Raw genomic sequence first — 4,994 nt, 5'->3', positions numbered from 1 at the left:
TGCACGTGTGTGTGTGTGTGTGTGTGTGTGTGTGTGTGTGTGTATGGGCGTGAACATGGTACGTGCGCCTTCAACTTTCCGTGTCTCCTTGTCTCGTCTCCTGGAAAACTGTCTCTTTCCACTTCTTTTTTATCCTCTCCCCATCCTTGGTAGAGCATTCTGTCCCCTGCCCATCTTCAGTGAGCAATTTGCTCTATAATTGATGGCAATTTCTTGATTCCAAAAGAATTTGCAACAGAGCGGTGATCATCATTCCTACATTGGTCTGGCTCTCTTTAATTTTAAGTGGCTTTGTATGAGCGGAAATTAATTGCTCATTTTAGTATTACACATTTCAAAGCTCTTCTAAATGTGCGTAAATTAAGTTGTGACATTTTTTTGTCTCTGGTAGGGAGATTGAGACAGTTGGCTCAGTGGGAAGGAGGTTTTCTGCCAGAGGTCTATTTGGAGAAGTCTACCACTCCTCCTTCTAAAAGGGCACAGGAGAAAGAGTTGAGATGAGACCCAGGCTCACAGTAGACTCTTCTAGAGGATATGCTGAGGAGATTGTGACAGTGTCCCAGTGGGCAGGGTCACATTACAGGCTCAGATCATAGACCCATAGGATCTTAGGGATGGGCAGTCCTTCAAGGCACCTGCTCACAAACACCCAACACAGTTCTTGGGCCTCAATAAATGGCTGGTGAGTGCATGCAGACAAAAGTGGATGGACAGACATATAGAGGGATGGATGAACTGATGGAAGGATATGGATGGATGGATGGATGGATGAACAGATGGCTGGATAGATGGTTGTCACCTGCTGACAGACTCTTCCAACCAGTTCTGCGAACTTTCTGTCTCCATTTCCTCTTCTGTAAAAGCAGCACAGTCAAACCTCCCTCCTAGAACTGCCCCTAGGAATCGAGGAGGTGACCCAGACCATGCTCGGCACGCGGAAGGCCTTCTGTACATGTCGATTTCCCCTCTCGGCTGGGGAAGACTTTCTGGAAGAGCCAAGATTTCAAGCTCTTCTGCGTGATGAGAACGAACCCAGACATTGGCTTTGTCCTCACCTCCCAGTTTTCTAACGTTCCATCCCCCTTACCCTTGGGAAATTTAAAAACCCAAGGCCACCCTCCTGCAGGCTTTCTCCAGTCCCATTCACGTCTTCCATCTGAAACTCTTGAGATGGAATCACCTTAACCGCCTGTATTCAGGTTTGTTTTTCCAAAATGCCTCTTGTGAAACCCAAAGTTTTAATAACAGGGAAATGACCCTTGGGTGAATGAATGCCAGAGCCGTGAGACCTAGCTTGGGAGCTATCCACATACCAACACACTGGCCCGCTTGGTGCCTATGGAGGGAAACAGAGTATTCGATAAGCAAAACATGCAGGAAATGAGGGCCAGGCTTCCCCTTCCTTCCGCCATCGGCAGAAATTAAACACCTTTTGCACTCCATGCAGCCTTCAGGAGAGGATGCCAACGATGGCCCCGGCGCCCTCTTCATCTGGCCAGGCTTCATTGTCTGTGTCAGGCTGCCAATTAAGGCCTGGCTCTCTCTCGCACAAACTTCCCGAGCCACCTTTGAGGTTAATTGAATCATGTACATGCGATGCTCCAGTGGGCCGAGGGTTGCAGGACTCCTCTCAGATGGCAGATCTGGTGGGGGAGCAAATTAAAGAAACGGAGTGACTGTTATGCAGCCAAAGCAGAGGCTCCTGGCAGGGAGAGGCGATTGGAGCCCCCCGTCCCACCTCTACCCTCTCCTTCCTCGGTGTTCAGCCTCCCCGTGGCTGCTCTTCCAAGTTCTTGTGAGCACTTTCTATTTCCGCCTGTCTCTAGGCAATGGCACTTGCTGAGATGATGGATGTGGTCTGAGGCAGGTTCACCCCGGGGGCTGTGTCTGACTGAGAGGACCCCTATAGCCGGGGCCCAAAGCAAGTCTTTGTCCAGAGACCTGCTGATCCCAGAGCGCTTTCTTGGGATGCACGTGGTACTTCTCAGAGGACCATCTCTAAGACTGCAGCCTCCACAGAGCAAGGAGTTATGGTCCAGAAACAGAGTAAACCCTGGTGCTCAGGATTTGCTGAGTGAGAAGCTAGAACTGTTGAACCATGGCCTGTTGGGACTGGGACAGTCTCCAGAGAGCCTTTCCCTCAGTCCCCATAGACTGGAGATCAGGAGACTGGGGTCAGAGAGGAAACACAGCTCTCTCAAGGGTCCGAGGGCACAGAATAAAAGGAACTGTTGTGGGCTGTTGGGACAAGACCTGTCTAAGCCCCTATCTGAACATGCTCTGAGCTCACCCACCTCAGATGTGCTATACATAAACCTTGAACATTGTTCTAAAGTTCTGCAAAAAATTTCATGAGTTCATTAACCCAGATCCCCAAGAGCCTGCCCTTGACAGTATCCTTAGTCACCACTAATGCCTTAGAAACCATGTGCTTTTCTGATTTCGTTCAGATTGCCTTTTTCCACAATTTATCCAAGTGAAGGAAGACTACTAGTTAACATACTTCTTTTGTAATTTAGGTGCACCTTAAATTGTGGTTTTCTTCAAGAAGACAGCTCACAGTAGACTCTTCTAGAGGATATGCTGAGGAGATTGTGACAGAGTCCCAGTGGGTAGGGTCACATTACAGGTTCAGATCATAGACCCATAGGATCTTAGGGATGGGCAGCCCTTCAAGGCACCTGCTCACAAACACCCAACACAGTTCCTGGGCCTCAATACATGGTTGGTGAGTGCATGCAGACAAAAGTGGATGGACAGACATATGGAGGGATGGATGAACTGATGGAAGGATATGGATGGAGGGATGGATGGATAGATGGATGAACAGGTGCATGGATGGGTGAATGAACAGATGGCTGGATGGTTGGACAGATGGGGAAATGGAAAGATGAATGGATGGGTAGATAAATGAATGATGGATGAATAGATGGAGGAATGGGTGGATGAGTGGATGAGTGGATGGGTGGGTATGTGGATGGATGGATGGATGGATAGACAGATGGATGGACGAATGTATGTATGGATGGAATGAATGAATGAGTAGATGGGTGAATGGATGAATGGATGACTGAATGGGTGGATGGGTGGATGGATGGGCGGGCAGACAAGGAAATGGATAGATGAGTGGATGGGTGGGTGGATGGATGGATGGATTGTTGGGTTACTCTGACTCCTACGCTCCAGGGATCAAAATCTGATCTTTTACACTTCAGGGTGATGAGATTACCACCTGGCGAGCTGGCCTGAACTACTTCAGTCAGCTCTGGCTATTAGAAAGTTCTTCTTTGCATTAGGCTTAAGTCTATCAAAGGCCTGTAATGTCCAGGTTTCCAGTTCTGTTCAGAGTGGATATATATCTCTGTCCTGTATGACAGTCCTTTAGTTATTTAAAAACAGTTGCTAGCTATACCTAAATTTTCTCTTCTCCTTCAATCATTCATCTAATTGCATGTCTACCTTATGAGATTATTTTAAATGTTAAATTAGATGACTGTGAGGTAACTGACATATAGTAAGCCTCAGTAAACTGTCGATATCATTGCTGTCAAGTCTTTAAACCCCAAGTGCCCGGATATTATAAAGGAAGTTCTGTGTGAGACTTTGGCTTTTAAAGAAGCCAGCTTGAACCATGTGGGGGCACAGAGATCATGTCTGGGCATGAGAAAGGTATGTCAGAGCCTGGGAGCTTAGCCATTTGGGTCAGGACAGGATTACCTGAAGGGAGGAGAGGCAGGGACTAACAGAATCAACTTCCTGCCACTGTGTCTTGGGCGAGGCATAGCTATGAGCAGCCATCTTTAATAAGCTTGGTTAGTGAACTCTGGAGCTCTCATCAAGTCCATTCCAAATGAGAAGAAGCTCAGTCACAATGACCTTGATGGTGTCCTGGTCCCAGACATGTCTCTGGACACACTCTTGTATGTCACTGCTCCTTGCAAAAAGACCAGAGCAGAATACAAAACTCCCTGAATGGACCAACCCGGTCCCTGTGACAGAAATCACTTGCTGTTCACCAAAATTCGTTCTCTGCCTTCTTTTTAAGCATGTGTCTGACTACATGTCCCAGTCTCCTCTGTAGTTAGCCATGGCTGCATGGAGCTTTTCTCCGATGAAATGTAAGAGGATGTTGATCCCTTCCATTTCTGAGTTTTTAAGATAGAAGCTGTGATTTGTGTCCTCCATGCCTCTGTCCTCTGCTTGCAGCTGGTGTGGATGATAACCCAAGGTCCAAGAGTTTCACAAACTCTCGAGGGAAGTAACCTGGATTCCTGAGTCACTGTGTGGAGGAGAGTGGCCAGTAACATCAAAGTAGTGCTGTTACTTAAGCAAGAATGCACTTCTATTGTACTTGATACTTTGATGTGGGTACTGCTGTCTCAAAAGCCTAAAACACATGGCATTGGCTTAGGGATCTGGTGGTGAGCAGCAGAGAAAGACCCTGGAGGCAGGAAACGAGAAGACTCACTCCAAGCAGGTGTGGAATGTGAGCTAGAACCATCCCATTTGGCAACCTGGAAGCCAGACCATTCTTTCTAAGGAAAGAATGAGAGAAACAGTCAGAAGGGTGGGGGCTCCATGTATCCAAGTAACAAAAGGGAGAGATAGGCTCTGGCACTCAAGGCAGGGGCAGAAGGAATAGAAAGTGCCCAGAAGCTCGAGAGTTCGTGTGCTTGGAAACCAACTGCCCTGCACCAGGACTAGTGGGAAATAAAGCTGTGGATACTCTGCTCCGGCTTGTTGCTTGAGGCATCCCCTGTGCAGCCTCCACTAACTCAGAGAGAGAGACACGGAGACAGGTCGAGGGCCCATGTCTTGCATGGGAGTTTTGTTGTTTGTTTGTGAGTTGGAGTCGCATTGTCACCCAGGCTGGAGTGCAGTGGCACAATCATGGCTAACTGCAGTCTCAACCTTCCAGGCTCAGGTGATCCTTCTGCCTCAGCCTCCTGAGTAGCTGGGTACAGTGTGCACCACCACACTCAGCTAATTTTTAA

Source organism: Carlito syrichta, unplaced genomic scaffold (assembly GCF_000164805.1).
Source record: "Carlito syrichta isolate Samal-C Ts95f unplaced genomic scaffold, Tarsius_syrichta-2.0.1 Scaffold288221, whole genome shotgun sequence".
In the NCBI taxonomy this organism is placed as follows: Eukaryota; Metazoa; Chordata; class Mammalia; order Primates; family Tarsiidae; genus Carlito; species Carlito syrichta.
The sequence above is the reverse complement of the archived record's forward strand: the minus strand, read 5'-3'. Positions refer to the sequence as shown.